Genomic DNA, 23,026 nt, shown 5'->3' on the forward strand with positions numbered 1-23,026 from the left:
GTCATGCTCATCAAATTCATTATCAACTTTTAGCTCCCAATCAATGTAAGCTTCAGGATCAAACTTACCATCATATAACGGCAAGAGTTGAATGACATCTTGAACATGAGGGTCTAGTTTCAACTGCTCAAAATTCTTTGTATCACCTGCCATGATTAGTAGACAACAAGAAACACAAAAATAAGATGTACCCTCTTGTCAACTACTAGATGTGTTGGTTGTAATTATCTCAAACTAAAATTGTTCAAAACAAGCTCTTGCAAGTTCTTACCAAGCAAAATAGGAGGTGACGACGACCAACAAGACAGCAACCTCAAAGATAGTGTATCGGTGCCGCAACAACAAGACTTGTCAAGCTGTAGTCGGATATGTGGAGCTATAGGTGGGCTAAAACAAGAAATGTACTAGAACCACACTAGTTACAAAAGCAAGCTGAATAATTGTTCAACGGTAGTACCGTGCTAGTCCTAAGCTAAACCATGCTAGAGACGTGAGCCTAGGCACAAAGGTAGTCACCAACAAAGAGCAGCTAGCATAGCACAAAGGAAAACACCAAATTCAGCCCCTTTTTCTCACTTCTTGTCTTTTTTTCTCTCTCTGTTTTTTTGCCTCTCTTTTTTTTCCTCTTCTTTTTTTTTCTTTCTTCCTTTCACTTTTTTTTACACCTTTTCTGAATATCAAGACAAATCAACACAAAAAGATGAGTTTACACAGATTGCAGATCACCAATCTCCGGGACAAATACAGAACGCTCAAAAGGAATTTTGGAACAAGGCTAGGTCCGTTGGAAAGGTAACAAGATAAGCTATCCAGATTGTATTTAAACGCTTGAATCGGACTTAAGATGGATCCGTGGTGACCAAAACACAACAACAATAAATATGATGATAATGGATCTCGTGGAGACCAAAACGTGATAGAACTCAAAACTCTAAAGGATTAGATAGTAGGACTAGCAACTCGACACAACCGATGCAACCAAAAACTCAACAAGCCCTAACTAAGCGGTACTAGTAAAGGCTCAATATGTTTATAGGATTGGTGGTAAACTAATCTACTATATTTTTTTTTGCTTTTATGGACTACAGGGAAAAAACAAAGGATTGATAGTCTCTCACCGATAAACCTCACTCTGATTACCAACTAATGAGAACCCGCTAGGGTTTGTGCCCGATCTTTCGATGAGAGGCGTGGGGGATAACTCGATTGGAGGAGACGACGTTCACGGCCCGACTACAGCCTTCCAATGGATGCTGCGCCTTAGCAACCGATACACCACCTCCTATGGATGCCGCGATCTTGTGGGAGCACGTCACCCAGCCACTAGGGCACCTGTCCTGCAAGCAATCGAAGAACTAGCAAGAACAAGTATGGAACAAGTACTGAATTTACTAGATGGGAATTGATGAACTCAATCTGAATCACAATATGGTGGGGTTCCGTAAACAATCAGACGGGCGGTTGGGCCAACACGCGCGCTGAAAGGCGATAGCAATGGCTAACTCGACGAAAACAAAACCCAAGTGTTCTTGGCGGTGGCTAAAGGGTATAAGAACTTGGGAGGACGACAAAAGGGGTGCTGGGGTCGTGCTCCAACCCTAGGACGCGTCCATAATGGACTCAACTTGATACACGGCCCTTTGGGCCGAAATAAGATGACGCAGCATCGTGGACAGAAAACATCTCGGTATAAAATAGATGATTGTGGCCGACTCCAAACAGATATAGACATGCGGTTGGATCCGTTGGAAAGTAGACTTGATAAGCTTTCCACAAAGTACTTGAACGGCCCAATCCGAGTCCGTATGCGACCGTGGTGTCCATCACAAGTCGATGCTTTTCTGCAGTCCGAATCCAGCCTCCAAAACGTGTTAGAGTTGATCTCTTTCCATCTTTGGGCCCAAAGTGACGTGGTGGCCTGGTGGAGGATGTGAGGAACACTTGGACTTGGTCCCCAATCAACTTCTTTGTTCCTCCATGCCTTCCATGTGTGTCTAGCACTCTTTTTTTATCCATGTATGTATTTCTGAAAATGACAATGAACACACATCATGGCGCAGCATCAATTCATCAAATGTAGCAAGAATAATCATGATATAGGATTGATTCACCTTTTCTTTACAAGCCATTAATATGGTCATATCTAAGCTGGTGATGTCCTCATCAGTATGACAACACCTACAAGCTGTTCGACAAAAATGTGGATCAAGGGCTGGAAGCCTACAAGCTGACGATGACGCCTACCACCTGAACTGAACTCTGCGTTGCTAGAAGGCCGGGGCAGCCTTTAGCACCTGCAAAGAAGCTGGGCTTGGTGGGGCTTCACGAATAGGGCGTGCGGGGAGCAACTCGCCGGCAGCTGGCCGACCTATCTCTTCACTGTTGCCGGTGAGGCCATCAACAGCTAGACCCGCACCACGGCGACTCCTTTGAGATGACTGGCAAGGTATGCTTGCTTGCTTCGGCCCCCTCTCTCCCGTTCATTCCCTCAAGCCCGCTTGGGTCCCGTATGGAAATCCTTTATTTGCTGCTAGATTGGTAAATCTGGGGTAACAATTAGGACATAATCACTTGTCTACTGATTAGACATGTATGCGATTCTTCTAACAGCAACATTGATGTGTCTTGGTGCCTTGTCCTATGATACGGAGATCATTGTTGAAACGATTGCTTTTGCAGTTAATTCAAGTTTGAGTTCAAATGATTGCTAGCTACTAATTCTTTGTCACCTCTGCTTCCATGGATGCTTGTATGAAATAAATTGTAATGTACATCTCTGTTTCATGTTCATTTGAATATTGTAGAAATTAGTTGGGAATTTTTTACTCTGGTTGCACGCAATTAAAAAGAACCAATTGCACTTGAGCCCATGACTAACTAAATGTACTTTGCAGGCACATCTAAGACAGGACGAAGCGGAGGGTTTGAGTTTTTTGGTTGCAAGGAGCATCCACCATGACTCTGTGCATCTAATTAATGGCTCCACCATAAACCTTTGAATTAAATCTACTGCATACATGGCATTTCAAAAAATTGCAGGAATTACAGCACCAGACTGATAATCAATGAACAGAAGGGCATGCTGTGCTGCTAATCAAGTTGCCCGGTGCTTCTGCAGCATCCTGCACGGTAGATGTGGTGGCCAGCTTTCTTCTAATTAGCCATGCCTGTGTCAAAGGCTCGGTCATCCAGATTTTAATCTCAGCTGCTCTAGCCTCCATGGTAAGGCTCCACAGTTCCTTTATTTATTTTACAGAAGAGATGCAATTATACTGCTCATCATGTTAGATGACCAAATACTAATAATTAGTTTTATTTATGTACTTTCCAGTCTAGACTTGAATAGATTTCGATCCGCATCACAGGCTGACTTACAAGTGAAGTGCAGTGAATCCCTTTTCCCTACCATCCATCATATTCATAGTTTTTTTTCCTATTTTATAATTGAATAATTCATTTTTTGTAATTCCTAATTGTGCAGCAAGTTGTGCTTTTGTGGCTCCGATGAACTTCTATGTAGCTGTGTACACATCTAAAAAAGATTCAGTACATGTTTTGGTGCTTAAGGGCTGCTATGATAATTGAAAGAATCCTTCTTATTTGTGCAAACTAATTTAAATTAGGTATTGTATCCATTTTTTGAGATTCAATACATGTTTTGATGCATCTGTAGCTCGATTTGGTGGACGTTTATTTGAATTTTATGAATATGTAGTTTGTTTTGGTGGATAGTAGTTCGATTTGGTTATCATGCTGCTGGTCAGCTAAGCTTATTCAAAGTGGACCTTATTTCACCATAGCTGGACTTGGCCATCAAACGCCCATCTGCACTTGAGGATGCTAATTGTTGTTTCTTAATTGTTTTGGCAGCGCTGATTCTAGCAACACGATGTGTTGTTATGGGTGGGGGTGTCAGAAGGAGCATAGTGGCAGCGCTCCTCACTCAAGTTCTACCAGATCATGAATTTCTTTGAGCAAGTGTTATTTTACTTGGTTGCGTTGCGAAAGAAGTGAGTACGAAGCAATTAGTTTCTTTGACCATTAGTTTAAATATAATGCTCAATTTTACTTTGAACAAGTGTTATTTGTTATGCTCGGCACGTGCCTTGCTTGTTTACTTATGTTTGAATTATTTATTTAATCTTAGCCTTGTATATCACGCCATCTACATTTCGGTTTGATGTTTTATTTTTGATAAAATGGTCGCGTCAAAATGTTTCTTATGGAGCAGCACTTTCACTTGATCAAATAGTGTGAGAATAGACATCAGATGAGATGAAGGCTGGAGAGATGAGATGACTACAACATATACATACAAACTGACCAGCATAGAGATTTGCATATATTTTGACATTGATCTTTTGACATGCTTTATGCAGTTCATGGCCGCTCTAAGAGGTTTCCACTCTCCAATGCTGGGCGCAGTGGAAAGTGAGGTTAGAAACTGAATCACACGTAGTAATCATAGTTTATTTGCCATTTAGATAAGATGCATATTTCATTTGGTTAAAAAAATAAAATCCTTTATCAGTGAATGAGATAACAATTTACAAATAAAATAATATGGAAATCGAAGAGAGGTAAGATACGTAAATTGGCTGCTTCAATTGTGGTGTACTACTTCATTGTTTTCTATTTCTTGGCAATAAAAGTATAGTAGTAATTTTATTATATTTCGTCAAATGCTTTACTTGATCTCTACCTCAATAAGTGAAATGGACAAAAAATTTACTTTCTTTGATGCAGCGAACAACTATATTGGGAGGAGGAACTATATACACAACATTTCTACTCCTATTTACTCAACATTTATTATACTTCCCAAAGCTTCTAGAGTTTGGCAAGTGCTAATTTGTTGTTGCTGACTTGCATTGGATGCTGGTTATAGAGGGGAGGTGCTGACCACCATGGTGATGAGAAGAAGATTACTGTATTCCAGGAATTGAATTGAAGTGCCTAAAGAAGCATCTAATCACATAGTAGTCTTGGGGTTTGAGAAATACAAAAGAAATATCAATTTCTTGTGGTTACTTTTTCTTTTGGAAAAAATGCAGTAGTGCTTCATCACTGTTTGTTGAATAATTGATAATTGATACTTAAGGTATGCATATATTCTAGAATATTTGAACATCCATTGCATTCCTGACCAACGAGTTGGATGAGAGCTGTTTCTTAATACTCTCCTTGGTGATTAGTAATTTAGTTTTTTTAGGGAGGATTATTAATTTAGTTGGTATTCTAGATTTCATAGACCACAACACCTTGGTCCATGGTCCATGGTGCACTATCAAAATAGAACTATAGAATTTTGAGATTGATGATGAATTGTTGAAAAATATAATGTGTTAGGCAGATTATTTATGCTGTATTCGTATGCATTGCTTGGCTGGTAGAATAAAATAGAGATGGATAGATGGAGAGGGAAGGAAAGGAACATAGAAAAATCATAGGGTATCGAGTTAATCTAACAACTTAAGTCTTAACAAAAGCTAGAATGGAATGTAATATTCCGAGATTAAGTTTGGTTTTTCCTAATTTAAGGTGGAAGGTTCAATATCAAAGATGCCAATATATTTTTTTCCTTACTATAAAGAGCAAGGCCCCAAAATAATAAGGATATATAATCAATGTTGCTTTCCTGTGGTTGCTGATTGGACTTGATTGCTCTGAGCAAGTATGGAATATATATTGCTTATTACTCTTTCAATGGAGATGATCGGTGAAATCCTTATAACATGGACTACAATAGAGGCTATGTACATTGATATATATGACATTTATTTATGCTATCCTTTTAATCATTGATAGTAATTTTAAACACGTGCCTGGGCACGTGCATCCCAACTAGTTTAGTTCAAAAGCTAATCAATTCAAATGGCCAGCCAAAGCAAGCAAGGAGTGATTAAATAATGTGAGCAACAGTCACTTCAGTATAGCATAAAATGACATTTCACAATGATTAAATTCATGGTGAGATGATACTCTGAATCTGGATCGAGTTGCATTACGAAGTGCAAACCTGATAAGTGATGACTTAGTAAAACTGCTGATATACTGCTGTCACTGCTGCACCTGTGGATGAGATAAAAAGAATGACCCACAGTAACCTATGGAGAACTGAGATTACTGCTCAACCAAACCCACTGCTCAACCAAACCCAAGGCACAGTAACACGAGAGATCAAAAGCAGTCAAATTGATGCCACAAAAGCAAGATGAACTGCACAAATCAGAAAGAATCAGCAAGTTGCAGGTTGCTGAATGAAAGGGGACACATCGTGTGAATCATCAGCTAGTTGCCGGATCGAAGAACAACTCAAGCAGTCGAATCTCTCTTCTTTCTAGTCTGCACGTAGATGGCTTGCTCGGTGCCCACATAGCAGCACCCTCTGCTGCCTGCGGCATCCTGTCATCGACCAGGGAGGAGGAGGAAGGGCATCACTCGAGCAAGACTGTGCCCAAGCAAGCCAAAGAAATGATAAGAATAACCAAACTGGATCAGGATCGAGGGAACTCACCGACGAGATTCGCCTTCGGGAGCCATGGAGACTTGGGCTCATCAGCACCACCCAACTCGCTAGGTTGTGTGCCCGTCCCACTAGATCTGGGTCCACGGAGGCTAGATCCGAATCTGGACTATCATGACTCTCTTTCTATACAACAAACCATGCTCAGATTGTCAAGTTCTATCAATAAGACATTGTCGGTGTTTCTTATGCTCATTAGAATATGGATTCCGCAAGCGCACAGAATCACCACTGTAGCACTTCACCTTGGAGTATTCCAGAGTATCGTAATTTTCCTCAGGGAAGCATTATGGTAAAGATTATCAAAGAATCGAATGACAAACTTTACTAGAGATATCAACCGACTAACTTAGTGGGGGTAAGTCTCATAGATAATGTGGCAGAACCAGTTTGAATTACACCAGTTCGAGTGCACTACGCACCTCATTCGGTATAACCAAAGGTCCTTAGGGTAGAATCCCGATATAGCCACTCGATATCGGATCGTAATACAAGTATACATCCCGCACGAAGGCGAGTCAGAGATACAACAATTCCACAATATTTTACATCACATTGATAAGAGGTGTAATTACATCAAAGTTTTGAAGCTAGCAAGACAGAACTTTAGCTTTTATAGTTTTATTCCAAAGGAAAGGGTTTCACAGAAACCAACTATAAGAAAAGAGTTCTGCAGCGGAAAGTAAAAAACGACTATGTACAAATGTCGTAAGGGTGATGTCATGGTAAGCCCGAACATGACATCATTCATCCGAACCATGACTAGTGGATGGTTCCCATTCCATCATCCAGCCAGCAGGTAAACCACTAGGCCAAGTGAAACTAATGTCTTGGTCATTGGAAAGCACTCCTGAAAACATTATCAAAAGCAAGTCTGAGTATACTAATACTCAGCAAGACTGGCCCGTCTAAAGGTATAGCATAGCCCTTTAACTAGACATGAAAGGTTTATGAAGGTTCTGGAATTTCTTTTGCTGAAAAGCAACAAAGAGTAGATCCTTAAGATCATGTTTTAGCTTTTAGATTCTAGTTGGATTAACCAGTCTAGGTAAGCACCTATCTATACAAACATGGTAGAAGATATATTTTCATTCAATCAAATTATGAATCATAAATATTCCATTTCTTACTCTATGTGGCAAAGGGATCAAGCAGTCTCAATTTCTGCGAGAAACGGACGATTCTGAATCGAATTTCCAACCTTGCAATGATAAACCTAACACACACGCTTGGAGCACTGTCGAGTCACTCTCAGGCAACCGTTTGCTTCTCATTCTGGGTCGTGGATCGGCGCCACTCTCTCCGACTACAGAGAACCGCTCTTCTCTATACTCGTGGTTTGTTTTGCAACATAAAATAAACTTTCAATGTAATTTAACTTCCTATCTCTAAGAGAGAGTGGAAGGTATGTCCACTTGACGGGCCGATCAGTTACTAGGCTTGCCGCGTACCATATTTACGGCATGTGGCTAGTACATTCAAACGCTTAACCACTGCTACCACACACTGCGACCTTATCAAGTTCATCAACACAGACGGACTTCAACAAATCCTCCCATGATCCTTATAGTGATTGCAGAGAGTAAACAATCAACTCCTATAAGCTCGCATGTGACAGGCAATCACTCGACTTTTACCGGTCCTATTAGCATAGCATCTATTTCGGACTCAGTTATAGTGTTCAATCATTAGGTAACTAAGAATTATGCATCTAGGGTTTGCATTCAACTCCAATAACTTAAATGCACAACAAATAGTATTAAGTTGCATAAAATAATAGGATTATGCACCGGGGCTTGCCTGCAGAGGTGTCTGTAGGGTCAGTAAATTCTGGCTCTTCCGAATCAAAGTTCAGAGCTTCTGTTAGTTCGACAACGTTGGCCTGAGCTTCAGAAGAAAAATCCCCGTCTGGCTCCTGGGTGAGCTCGTAAGTGCCGTCTGCTAGCAGGGTGACTTCTATATGAAATGCAAAAGTTGGAAATATAGTGAGGTGCTTGAGTATAACTTTCCTTCACTATAGAGTAAATAGTGTGAAACTCTATAAAATAACATGGAAAAGGAGTTTTTATTTCAAGAAAATAATCCACAAGAAATTATGTAAATAATTTCTTATAGACACAAATTATAATATAGGAAGAAAATTTTGAAAGTATATGCTATAGTTCACTCATGGGTTTAGAAAATTTTTGGAAAGCTTGACAGGCTTTAGAGAACACATGGTTCAAAGTTCACCATTGGCATTGGTCTAGAACACGAGATACAAATTAAAAAGGCCATAAAATAATCCTATTTTTAGAATTAAATGAACAGAGTTTCAGCAAAACTTCACAACATCAAAATTGTAGAGCTAATTACAAGGAAAATAACAAAATTAGTTTCACATTTTTCTGATTTTTTTACAAATTACTAGGAATTTTCAAAGTTCACTGGAAAAAAGAATTAAAAGGAAAGAAACTTTTGTAAAAGGGACCCTGGAAAAGATTGCAGGTGTTGCAATCAGATCCTTCGCCGTGGTCAGAGGGGAGGGAGGGGCTTTGACCGCCGATTCCGGTGAGATAGCTCGCCGGCGGCAAGGGGAAAGTGGTCAGGGAGGACCAGGGGAACGAGGCGAACCACTACGTGTGCTTTGGTGAGGTGGGGGATGGCTGGAGGAAGCTCGTTGGCATGGGCGCAGAGTGCGGCGGCGAGGATACTCGTCGGCGGCGTGCTCCGGTGAGGGACAGGCGGTGGAAAGTTGGGGATTAGCTTCAATGGATCACGGTTAAGCTTGTACGGGGGTCATGGTGGCTAGGGGATTGCTATAGCAGTGGGTTCGTGGTGAGCAGAGCTCGCCGGCAATGGTGAAGGTGGGTGGCGGAGAAATTGACCGGCGATGAAGTCCGGCCAGGCTATTTATAGCCCAGAAGAGGGTGGGATGAGTACGGGGAGAGCCTGGGAATCGAGTTTGATAGGAGAAGAAGGGCGAATCGGCTACGGCGGCACATCCCGTGGGTGGCCGGTGAGATGGCGAACTGTGGTGGCGTGGAGAGCATGCAGGGAGCCAGCAAAGGCGGTGCTAGCGGCGGCAGGAGTCTTCAGGGCAACGCGTGGAGTCGGTAGATGAAGTCCCGAGGCGGCGCGGCGAGTCCGGGGGCGAGATCAATGGCGGCGCGCTCGTGGGAGAAGAAAAACAGGGGCGGGGCTAGGCAGTGCGGCGTGGCGAGTTCGTGCGGGGCCAACAGAGGGGAGGAGTGGGCCCAGGAGGTGCTAGGGAGGCTCGGCGACATGCCAAACGGCGGCGCAGGGCAGCCCGTGGGCGGGTGAAGCAACGGTGGGGAAACGGCGGCGGAGCAGAGCTCCAGTGGAGCTGGAGGTAGGAGAAGGTCTCGGCAGGTACTTAAGTGGAAATTATGAAAACCTCAGGGGCTTCACTGTAAACAAAGATTTCCCACTATTCTAGGGCTCAAATGAAAAAGTGCCCAAAATGAAAGTTGTTCAGTTTTTCAAGAGCTACAACATTTCATGTTGTGCAAATTTTCACTAGACCAAGGGATTTTGAAATATTTTTAAAAGTTTGCAAGAGTTTGAATTAAATAAGGAAAATACCTTTTTGGTAGAAAATTCATCACAATTTTGGACTAAAGTGCAATAAAGCTGCCAAAATCATGATTGCTATCATATTTGCAAGAAAGCCCTTCAAAAATTTGAAAATACTTCCTAAGTTAAAGTTTTTTGCAAAAAGGGGCTAGTAATTTTGTATAATTACAAATATGCCCTTAGTTTGTACTGAAAATTTTTGACTATCACACAAGAGTAAATACACAAAATGCACACAAAACTTAGGTTCTAATAGCTAGACACCTGAAGTGTCATAGCCTTCCCCCCTAAAAAGAATCTCGTCCTGAGATTCCAGAGTAAAAGTGGACTGGGATGTTAGGTACCTGGATTCGTTCTAAGGAAGTCGGGAAAGTTTTGTTGAAGATAGTGTTCTATTTCCCAGGTGGCTTCTTCCTCGGTGTGATTGTTCCATTGGATCTTGTGCATTTTAACCTTTGCTCTTCTGGTGCTTCTTTCCTTAGTGTCGAGGATTTTCATTGGATGTTCCATATATGATAGGTCTGACTCTATTTCCAAGTCTTGTTGTTCAACAATCTCCTCAGGGACTCTAACACATTTCTTGAGCTGAGAGATGTGGAAAACATCATGGACAGCTGCTAACCAAGAAGGAAGTTGAATTCAGTAAGCCACTGGTCCACAAATTTCAAGGATCTCAAAGGGTCCAATGTAGCGAGGTGCTAACTTTCCCTTTAAGCCAAATTGTTGAACACCTTTTGTTGGAGATACTCTCAAATATACGTGATCCCCAACGTCGAATTGCAATGGCTTTCTCCTCTTATCTGCATAGCTTTTCTGACGAGATTGAGCAACCTTGAGATTCGCTTGGATAGTTTTCACCTTGTTCTCTACCTCAGTTACTAAGTCGGGTCCAAAGATTTTGCGTTCTCCGGTTTGTGACCAACTCAATGGAGTCTGACATCTTCGGCCATATAATGCTTCGAATGGTGCCATCTTCAAACTGGACTGATAACTATTGTTATATGAAAACTCTGCTAGAGCCAGACATTTATCATATTGGATGACACACACTCTAAGCATATCCTCAAGGATTTGGTTTACTCTTTCGGTTTGTCCATCCGTTTGAGGATGATATGCAGAGCTACGAATCAACTTAGTTCCCAGAGAATCTTGTAACTGTTCCCAGAATCGTGCAACAAACTATGCTCCTCGATCCGATATGATTGTCTTGGGTACGCCATGGAGACGAACTATTTGATCAAGGTAGATTTCTGCATATCTTTTAGCAGAATAAGTAGTATGCACGGAGAAAAAATGGGCAGTCTTTGTCAATCTATCAACGATCACCCATATTGAATCATGCTTCTAGGATGTGTTGGGTAAGCCAACAATGTAGTCCATACTGATGTCCTCCCATTTCCAGGATGGAATTGACAAGGGTTGAAGTGTACCTGCAACCTTGAGATGACTGGCTTTAATTCTCTGGCAGACATCACACTTAGAAACATACTTGGCTATCTCCCTTTTCATTCTAGTCCACCAATAATTCTGCCAGAGATCTTGATACATCTTAGTACTTCCGGGATGGATAGAAAACTTTGAGAGGTGTGCTTCATCAAGAATTTGCCTTCGGAGTTGATGGTCCTTAGGAACAACAATGCGATTGTCGAACCATAAAACTCCCTTATGATCCAGGTGAAAGCATTTGTACTTTTCTTTGCCTCGAGCTAACTCTTGTTTGATGATCTTGACACTTTTATCACGAAGTTGTGCCAAGATAATACTATCTTGAATCGTAGGCTCGATAGCTATGTGATTCAAGCTCCCTTATGGAACCATCTCTAGATTTAGTTTTCCCATTTCATTGCATAGAGTCTCGTTGTATGATTCTGCTTCCAAGCAATGACAATGTGACTTACGGCTGAGTGCATCTGCAACCACATTTGCTTTGCCAGTATGATAATGTACTTCAATATCATAGTCTTTGATAAGCTCTAGCCATCGTCTTTGCCTCATATTTAGATCATCTTGTGTAAAGATATACTTGAGACTCTTATGGTCCGTATAAATGTTACAATGAGTGCGCATAAGATGATGCCTCCATATCTTGAGAGCATGTACAACTGCTGCTAACTCCAGATCATGAGTGGGGTAGTTCTTCTCATGAGTCCGAAGTGCTCGTGATGAATAAGCAATCACCCGATTGTTTTGCATAAGTACGCATCCGAGTCCGGTGCCAGAAGCATCACAATACACATCAAATGGCTTAGTATTATCTGGTTGAGCCAACACTGGGGCAGTAGTTAGTTGCGCTCGAAGAGTGTGGAATGCTTCTTCATACTTATCATCCCAAACAAATTTAGCTCCTTTTTTCAATAATTTTGTCAGTGGTTTGGCTATTCTGGAGAAGTCCGGGATGAAACGATGATAATAACCGGCTAAACCAAGGAAACTTCTGATCTGATGAACTGAAGTAGGAGGCTTCGAATTCATTACTTCCTGAACTTTACTTGGATCAATGGATATGCCTTCACTGGAGATAGTATGGCCCAAGAATTTCACACTATCCAACTAGAATTCACACTTTGAGAATTTAGCATATAAACGATGATCCCGTAACCTTTGAAGAACCACATGCAAATGCTTAGCATGATCCTCTTCATTCTTGGAATAGACTAGAATGTCATCAATAAAGACAACGACAAACCTGTCTAGTTCTGGCATGAACACTGAATTCATCAAGTACATAAAGTATGCCGGTGCATTAGTAAGGCCAAAAGACATCACCAGATACTCATAGAGTCTATATCTGGTAGAAAAGGCCGTCTTCGGAATATCACATGGCCGAATTTTGATTTGATGATAACCGGAATGGAGATCAATCTTGGAGAAAACTTTGGCTCCGGCTAACTGATCAAATAGGATGTCAATGTGGGGAAGAGGATACTTGTTTTTTGATTGTTACCGCATTGAGAGGTCTATAATCCACACATAGCCTCAAACTATCATCCTTTTTCTTCACGAATAGAGCTGGGAAACCCCATGGTGAAGCACTTGGTCGAATGTAACCTTTGTCCAGAAGGTCTTGAAGCTAGATCTTTGATTCTGCTAACTCATTTGGTGGCATCCGGTAGGGCCTTTCAGAGATAGGAGCTGTGCCTGGCTGTAACTCAATCACAAACTCAATATATCTATTTGGGGGTAATCCGGACAAGTCATCCGGAAATACATCCGCATACTCGCATACTACCGAAATGTCTTCAAGTTTGATATCTTTCATGGCAAAGGTATGAGGAGTGGTGTACTCTTGTGGTGGGAGGTAAAGAGTAGTAGCTCCTTGATATGGGGAATCAATCTCAACTACTCGAGAAGAGATATCTGATAGTACCTTATGTTGGGTCATCCAATCCATTCCCAGGATAACATCCATACCTTCTAGATTTAGAGAAATCAGGTCGGTCTTAATCAGCTTGCTACCCAACTGAATTGGCACGCATCTAAGAATCCGATTGGAAACTATTTTACCACCAGGTGTGGTAATCATGTATGGTGCCTTGGCATGACTAAATTACAACCATACTCTTGCCCCACACTTATCACTAATAAAACTATGGGTTGTACCGGAATCAAATAGTATAACTATAGGCTTATGATTGATAGAAAAGGTACATGTCAAACTGGTGCGCCCTCTGGAAGCTCTGCAAGAGTAGTAAAGTTAATTTTTCCTTGTCGCACTTGCATGATCTTCTTCTTGCCCTTGCCCTGGTTGTTCAGCTTCGAATTTTGACCTTGGGGCAGGCTTTTGATTTCGGGGACAAGCCCTGGCAAAGTGATCGAAACTTTCACAAGTGAAGCAATGATTGTTGCGATTCGCACGATTGAATTGTTGATTATTTGGTCCTGGCCCGAACTGTTGCTGTTGGTTATTTGGCCGTGGCCCAGATTGTTGTTGTTGAGGCATAGGAAGTCTGACTGCTCCTTGCTACTGGGGTGGCCTGAAAACCCACCTGCCTGATGGCGAATTCCTCTTTGGGACCCGGGGAACTGTGTTCTACACCAGACGATACCTCGGTGGCTGCGCACCCGAGGGTCCAGTTGGTGCCTTCCTCTTCTTCTCAGCACGTTGCGCTTCTATGCAGTCGTCCTGAGTGATAGCTAGATTTACTAGCTCATTGAAGCTGTCGGGACGGACAAGATTGAGGCGCTCTCTGAGCTTGGTATTGAGACCGCGGCGAAAACGATCCTGTTTCTTGGCATCACTATCGGCATGATAACTAGCATACTGGCACAGGTGATTGAAGACCTGTGCGTATTGCAACACCATGTGGTTTCCTTGTGTCAGTGCCAAGAACTCATTCATGTTCTGGTCCATGAGTCCTTCTAGAATATGATGCACCCTGAAGGCGGTCCTGAATTCGTCCCAGAGGACTACATGGTCAGCAGGTAGCATGGCGCGATAATTGTCCCACCAGATACGAGCGGTGCCACGTAACTGCTGGGCGGCGAAGAGGGTCTTATTAGCTTCAGAGAATGGAACTGGCAGTAGAGAAAATTTCGACTCAATGGTCCGAAGCCAAGCATCTGCGTCCAGAGGTTCATCCGTCTGATGGAACAGTGGGGGCTGAGTACCAAAGAATTCCTGGTATCCAGCTGCTTGGGGAATATGATCTTCACGGCCTCACTGCTGAGAGCATAGCTGATTTTGTTGCCCCTTGTACTAGTTGTCGTATCAGCTCGGTTTGCAAAGCCATGACTTCCGCCAAGCTAGGAGGTGGTGGTGGCGGTTGCTGAGATGTGCTAGCCTGGCCATGGCTAAATCCCTCCGGGGTACCACGTGTAGAGCCCACCATCAGAATCATGGAAGATATCCGTTAGATTACAATTTACATTTGTTTCCATCATTAAATGGCACAATGCAAAACGTAATATATCAAAAGAAAACAAGGATAGTTGCAAATAGAATGATGTTGATTGTAACCACATGCACATCTCACATTCTATCCAACTAGTTTAGCTCAAAAAGCAAGAACGGCGAAGTTTTCACAAGAACAAAGCCATTTATTCCAAACTTCATGTTACAGTCATGGCGATGGATATGTTACAAGAAGTTGGTTTCCCTCCAGACTATCTTACATCACTCTCTATGTACATGGTTCTACTCGTAAGAGAGTTAAGCCCAAAATTGTTGACGATCTAGAAATCGTCAAGATTGCCGACTGAAGACTCGCTATCGAGAGAAGGGTCACTGTTCTGAGCTTCGGGCTCTAAACCTTCATGCTCAGAATCAAGTTCAGATACTCCTTCAATCTCCTCAGGATCCTCTTCTTCATTTTCCGCAGGTGGTTCCGGAATTTCAGGTGGTACTGGCGGCACTTGGAGAAACTCAATGTAAGCGTTAGCATCATTAAGCTCCAAGGTGAGGTCTTGGACCGGCTCCTGAAGATACTCTATCAATATATTGCGCTGACTAAGAAGAGCATCGTTCTCGGTAATTTGGTCTTCCCGATGGCCGATTGTCTCCTCGTGTTGGGCTATCACCTCATCTCGGGCAGTAACTGCTGCCTGAAGTTCCTCTACTTGAGCAATGTTCCTATCCAACTTGCTATGTGTGACTTGTGCCTCACTAGCCAAGTGGATAATGCCTCGACGTTGTAGCTCCTGAAGGCGAAGTTGAGCATTCATGAATCTGACCATCATGTGCACTGTATCTCCTGCTGAATCTCCAAGTAAATGTGCGCAGTGCTCCACTCTAAATGTTCACTCAGGGTCATGATAGTCTGCAGCGAGGAAAAGGCCGATAGGGTATTCTGCAACTTCATTGGGATGCTGCTCACAGAAGGTAGTGATAGCTTCTAGAGCGGCGGCTTCGATAGTGTCGGTGAAGTGGTACCCAAATGCCTCGATCTCTATAGGCTGCCACTGAGCTCAGAAAGGATGTTGTGGTATGGTCATCTTTACAGTGCATCGAGTAACTCCTTTCGCCGTATATGTGTAACAGTCGTACTGCGGGGCTCCGTGTAACAAACTAGCTGGAGAGATTCCCACAGAAGACGGGGAAAACCCTCCTAGTGGAGTCCATTGGTGTGGGCATGACCCGCACCATCCAATGTAGTGCCCGGAACATCAGCCATCTGAAACAAAAATTCAAATGGTGAGATATCGCCAAAAAGGGACACAAAAGCTATAGAAAACGATTCATTGAAGCGTAAAGTTTCAAAAGAATCACAAATGATCAAACTATAAACAAGGCTAGTTGATCACTTAAGAATTCCTTGAACAATAGATCAAGGGCAAACTCGTTCTAAACTCAAAGAATTTACCTCTCCTAGGGTTAACTAGGTTTTAGAACATGGCACTCACCATTCTATCAAAACAAGCACTCTAAGAGTCCTTAAAGATACTCAAGAAGTAAAACATTTAAGTTTTTTAACTATGCATGCATGTTTTATCGTCCTCACAACCAAAAATAACTACCAAATAACTTTGGTCTTACATGGTTAATTTCGGTGGCATAGATATGTCTCTCTCTATGAAATCTAGTCGATGATTCTGACCGTTCTTAGCCTATCGAATCGGGGTCAGGGTACCTGCAACAAACATATAGTTAAGAGCCACCTGATAATCCCCACAAATCGTCACCCTAGGGCTTTACAGTCTAAGCACCATCCTTAGCGAGTCCGACGCATTTTTGTAAACACTTTATTGAGCACATCTTTTATTCAAAACCTTTCTAAGGTTTGTTGTACCATCTGGAGTATACTTGCCTGCTCTGATACCAGCTGTGGCAGAACCAGTTTGAATTACACCAGTTCGAGTGCACTACGGTGCCAGAAAAGCTTGTTGACGCTCCTTAGCGCCCCAATTTATGTACCGCAAGCGCACGGATTGTGGTAGCTTTTCCCTTAGAGTACTCCCCCAAGGTTTATCAATCCGTGGATCGACAAAGAACTACCTAGGGTTTTCCATCTAATCTAACGGATCTATCCTAACATGAAGCATGAATTGCACATATAGAGTAAACCTTTGATAGATATGAGTGTTGTGTAAAGGTTGATCTCATCCATGAACATCGGTAAGGATAAAGCATGACCGAAGGTATGACTAAGCCTATCACACGCATTCTAGTTGTAGTTTTAGCTAAACGAGTAAGCACAACATGCATCTCATCCAAAGCCTCTTTAAATCGCGACCTCTAAATTGACCCTCGAAACCCCAATCTTACACAGGCCACGCCCTGTCACGACGCTCCCTATCAGTAGAGTAGTTTCAGAGCACGAAGATGTGTCGAACCCCTTTGGTATGTCCGGCATGAACCCCTAGCCACCACGGCTACAAGAACACCCTAAGTGACCTATCTTAAGAATAGATCTAAGAACAAGTGTACCAAAGAAAGAACGAAATCAACAAAAGAGGTACTCCCAAGCGTCAACCCAGGAGATACTTGATTGCTAAATAGATCGGATGACATGAAGACATTATTCACATAATAGATTCGTTTGGATCGTCACCACCGAGTACATACCATCGACGACTCCAACTAGCTCATGAACTCCACCATGACACAACCACGCAGGGAGGCCATGGCAGCTAGGGGCGGCCTAAGCCATCTCCTAGACAACTTCGAAGACTTGCGGTGGCCATCGTCTCCCTCCGGTCTTGGCCCTAGGTTTTTGTTGAGTTCTGGGTGGATGGATGCCCCGAGTTTAATAAGGTGCGAGCTATTTATGAGCCGAGGAAGCCACCGGTCGAAGGGGAGGCCGAACCACCTCGGAAATGGGCTAGGCCGGCCGACCTACCCTCTTTCGGGCCCGCCTCGGTCTCATCTTTCGCGTGTAGACTCCTCGCATCTTCTAGAGTTTATGTCCTTCACGATTGAACCCCTTTGGACGTCGTTATCTTGGAGATATCTTCGAGGAAAGGATAGGATAGGGAATCCTGCCTTAAATCTTCATTTGCTTTGCTTAATCCTGAAGTATCTTGATCTCAACTTAGTGGGCTTGGTCCTTTGAGCTCTCTTGGAGGACAGATGTGCATGAATGGGCTTCGAATCAACATGGGCTTTGGTCCTTCCTTTGGATTTTGGCCTTCGTCTTTCTCCGTGTTAGCGCTCGATCACGGGCCTCGTCATTTCATGCTCCAAAATAGGCCAAAAATCTGCAAAAACAAAGTTCCTCCAAAATATATGCGCAAATGTGAAAATGACCAATAATTAGGCTAGGGTTAGGACAGTTAGTGATTTTGATATTAAATTCATGCCATTATCAAGGGTAAACAAGGGATAAAATGGGTACTTAAGGAGCGCCAACATTCCCCCATGCTTAAACCTCACTTATGCAAAAGATCATGGAAACACTCATCTCATCAAGTCACTCAAGCCTACATTAGATTGTCTTCAACCTATTCTACTCATATATAAAAGTGGAAGGCTTATGTGGAGCTTGGTAGGTAAAAACAATCCTAGCAAAACATTATACTTGAAATATTATCAAACTAAGAGAGAGATCTAATGGAATTACCGAGACTAGTCAAAAAGGCCATTGGAAAATAATGTTGGAGAGGGAGAAGGATGAAACACACACATTTAGATAGGTGGACATGTGCAAGTGGCAAATGGATGATTCCGAGACACAAATGAAGTTGTCATTATCGGATTGCACATGGTTGGAAGATTTGAGTATGGAATAGTTCTTCAAAATAACTTGGAAAATTAATGAAGCCAAAAAGAGCTAAGGAGCGTTTTATTCTTCTCTTTTTTTCTTTCATTTTCTTTTCTTTTCTCTTTTTTTTCATTTTTCTATTTTTCTCTTTCTTTCTTTTTTTCTTTCTTTTTGCTCCTTAGAACTTTTGATAATATAGAATACTTACCCAGCCATCTCCCCATGCTTGAACGAATGCTCGTCCTCGAGTATGAATAGTGGGAGAACCAACTAGCTAGGGTAAGTATCTTAAATTCACCTTCTTCGTAGAACCTCTTGAATCTCCGGGGAGCCTTGTCTCCTAAAATTTTTCTTTATATGGTGCCCTTGATTCTTTTGATTCCGTCGAAATGATAATCCACACTCAAATTGGGTTGTGGTCAAGGAGGTAATCACAAAAAGATATTTTTGGTTTAGGGTGGATATCCAGCGAGGTTTGCAAAATTCCCGAAGTAGAAACTCACAATGCATGGATAAATAGGCTAGCAAAAAGAAGGTTACACAAAAAAACGGAATGACCAGCTTCTTAGTCTCATACTAAAGAAATCATTCTTAATCCAACTCATCAAAATATAAGTTTGCAATCTAAAGGTTTCATCATGAAAGAATATGTATGTATAGGCTTTGGTAGGTAGAACTTTGTAAGAGATTCACAAATGTAGATAGTATAGGAATTAAATTTTCAAACAACACAAGGTGTAAGGCCATCGGTAGACTTAAATCAAAGAGCAACATAGAATATGTGGGTCTAGAATTTAGTCATTTAACCTCCACAAATAAAAGAGTCGATATTTAATCATTTTAATTCCATTTAATTGAGAGCAAATGGTCAAGTCATATACAACATAGTGTAGGTAAAACAAAGCAGTAACTTTCATCATTTTTCCAGAAGCAAAAGGTATCAATGTGGTGAGCACAAATTATGGTGACCCTACACTTATTGAAAGCAAAAACAAAACTAGATTGTCCTCCTAGAAGCCATGTGATAGGTTGAGAGATATATATACAAAGGTTGCATCTATGGTTGAAGGCATATATGTACAAGCATTTAGAAAAAGAGAGAGTTGAGGAAGAATTACCGTCCTTCTCGATGCTCGTAATGAAGTGTAGCACGGCCTCCCCCATACTTAAGCATTGTGCTAAGCATGGAAGAAGAATCATGAGCATCTTGTGGCAACCGTGATTATCTTACTCCATGAGATCTTTCTTCCTTTTCCACGAAATTCTCCCCCATGCTTAGCATGATGCTAGGCGTGGAAGGAGAAGATGGACCATCTTACAATTCTTGAAGTCCTTCCCTCATGTGTATTAATATCATCTTCAATGTGTCTTCACCTTTGTTGCCTCAATTTCCTTCAACTTCTTCTTGTACTAAGTCATGGTCCCAATCATTGCTTCACATCATCGTCGCCTCCTTCAATTCCTCGTTGTCCCATTGCTGCCTCATCTCCACGAATTTTTCTTTCAATTTCCAGAACGGAACATGTACTGAAACACTGCTCCATTGCGAAGTGCACGAATTTTCCTTTCCAACGAGTCCTCATTCGCCCAAAATTGATTCCGAACAAGAGAGTTATATCCATTTCATCCCAGCGCTGCAATCTGTCCCGACGAATTTCAGAACGCGCAACGTCCAATGTTCTTGCCATATCTCCTTGTACGGGTCTTCAAATTCATTGATCTTGGATGCGTTGGAATGAAAATTTCATGGAGGTTCGGAATATCAACTTTTTCTTCCTTGTACGTCTCTGTCCATGTGCAAAATTTGATGAAAATAGCGGGGCTTGCTCTCGAACTTTGGAGATGTTGACGAATTTGATTTCTTCTTTGATCACGAATTCATGGGAACACTTTGTCATGCTTGCAAAAAAATCAAGTGCACACACTACCCCCGGGGTGACGGTCGGGAGTAGAGACAAATGCCAACAAACTAACCATCCCTAGAATCTCAACTTGTGGGATAGCTAGCTTAGTGAAATCTGATGAGTGTACGTGTGTGCAAGTGTAAATACAGATGAAAGGAAGATATATAAACAATGACAATGTTTGCACCAAGTTCTAAACACCATGTTTACAACTAGGTTGCTTAATTTTCTATATAGCCATAAAGATATAACCGAGGTCAAAACACCATGTTCATTTCAAGGTTAAAAATTCTTCACAACGCAAGAAAGGCAAAGCGCATTGCAAAGCTTATAAATCAACCTAAAGCAACATGAGAACAAAATGGATTGCTATCTTGGTCAAAAGAGCTTAAAGATGGAGGTCCGCAAACAAGTTTAAACACCACGTTTACACAAGATTGCAAAAGGTAAATGCTATCATGATAAGCATTACATGGATAGGAAAGCATACATCAATAAGATTGAGACCAAGCTAGCAAAATGAGGGCATGAACAATGGAATAGATGCAAAGTTCAAATGCAAAGTTAGCAAAAACAAGTGTTAGCAGGGTTGAAAGGACTTTTCGATGTTGTTCCGCAACTAGCTTATTCAAAAACAATTGCTAAGAGTGACAAAAAGCCTCCGCGACACTTCATAAGAAGTGAGGCTTTTGTCAATGAAAAGGTTATTTATCGAAAAGGACCAAGCAACCGAGCTAACAAGGTTTTAGAAGTAGGTTTATGGGTTTCCTATATTTTTTGGCTTAAAACAAAAATTTTGAAGAGAGAGTGTTGGGTATAGAAATTCTATCTAAGGTGGTTTTAAAAACAACTAGAGAGAAACAAAAGTTAGACTTTTTTTAATGAAAAACATAACCTATGGTTTTAGGATTGCTCTATGAGTGGTTTTCCTAAGGGTTTTAGGATCTCAAAAGTGATGCTAGTCAATGTTTTTAGAAAAAGTTTTTTTTATGCAACATGCAATGCAATGCAAGGGTGAGACGAACAACATGGTATGCAATGCAATACAGGGTGGGTGAACAAAATGATATGACATGATGAGGTGGTCTAAAACAAAACAAAAAGTTAGCCTAAGTTAACTAGCCACAAGTTTAGGATCAAAGGGTGGTGCGAAGCTTCATAAATCTCTCTAAAAAGACACAAATAAAAAGACTCAAAACAATAATAGGCACACAAAAAGGTCTACAAGTTTCCGAAGATCAAATAACAAAGTGCTCCCTCAATAACATTTAGAATGAACAACATGAAGTTGTGGTTTTTGTTAAAGCAATGGTACAATGTTACTTGATATTCCGATTAAAGAGTGCAATGTAGACGGTCATATTAATAAAATAAAAGATTGGGTTACCTCCCGCAAAGTGCTTCATTTAAAGTCATAGAGCTCGACTTTCTTACCTTCAAATTGATGCGAAGCCATGGTCCTTCATGCAAGAGGTGAAGGTGTTCCATGCAGCTTGATGTCGCCTCTTGTAATCCATCGTGGTTTGCTTGCAACATCTTCATTTGTCGAAGGTACACCGCTTGTGTCTTTATTTGTCGATGTTCTTGGGGTCTTTGTTTTATTCTTCTCCTCCGAATTTGATCATGTATGCTTGATGAAAGCATTGCCCAAGCTCCTCCTCGTAGTCTTCATCGTTATCTCCTCTATCTTGCTACCATTATGTTGCTCCTGCCTTGAATTTTCCCCTGTATACAGAAAAGAACATATACCAAAATATAGCTCTATTGAAAAGTTTATAAACTTAACTTTCCAACAAGTGGTCATTCGCTTTAAACGGAGTCCAAATGAGAGAGTTATGACCGTTTTACTTTAGCGCTGCATGCTGTCTAGAAAATTTCAGAGTGCACGACCTTCGATGTTTTGGCCATAACTTCTTGTAGGAAACTTCGATTGACTTCATTCTTGATTCGTTGGAACCGGAACTTCATGGGGCTTTTGAATATCCAAAAATATACTGCAATTTTCTTCTGAGGTCGAGCATAATATTGATGATAACAATGACTTCTTACGAATCGATCCGAAGATGTCGATGATCTTGATCTTGTGGTCTTCGGAGCATCTTGTTGTGCATCCTTGGCTTCAAGGTCATCACCATTGATTCACCAGCGAGTAGCATGGCTCCAATGGTCTTTCTCCATGGTTCTTGCTTTGCCTAAGGTGTCGGGATCGAAGGAGGCTCCCGTGCTTCGTGTCGATGATCAGAGTGGTCTCTTTCTTTGATTGTACTCGACTAGAAGCTTCTTGAGCATCCCATGGAGAAGATGGATGGCATCATGGTTCCTCTAATCTTATTGCCTCCAGCATTGGTCAACTTCAAATCATCATCTTTTGTGCACAAGGTCCT

General features: G+C 41.7%; 1 long non-coding RNA gene across 1 annotated transcript; it reads left to right on the top strand.

Moving 5' to 3' along the window:
- The first annotated feature begins 3,285 nt into the window (after window positions 1-3,285).
- On the top strand, window positions 3,286-4,401 carry LOC120651824. The gene is made up of 3 exons (XR_005666334.1): window positions 3,286-3,377; window positions 3,482-3,623; window positions 4,380-4,401. It is a non-coding gene; the product is annotated as an uncharacterized LOC120651824 (long non-coding RNA).
- The last annotated feature ends 18,625 nt before the right edge of the window (window positions 4,402-23,026 follow it).

The sequence above is a fragment of the Panicum virgatum genome, chromosome 1K, assembly GCF_016808335.1.
Source record: "Panicum virgatum strain AP13 chromosome 1K, P.virgatum_v5, whole genome shotgun sequence".
Taxonomy (NCBI): domain Eukaryota; kingdom Viridiplantae; phylum Streptophyta; class Magnoliopsida; order Poales; family Poaceae; genus Panicum; species Panicum virgatum.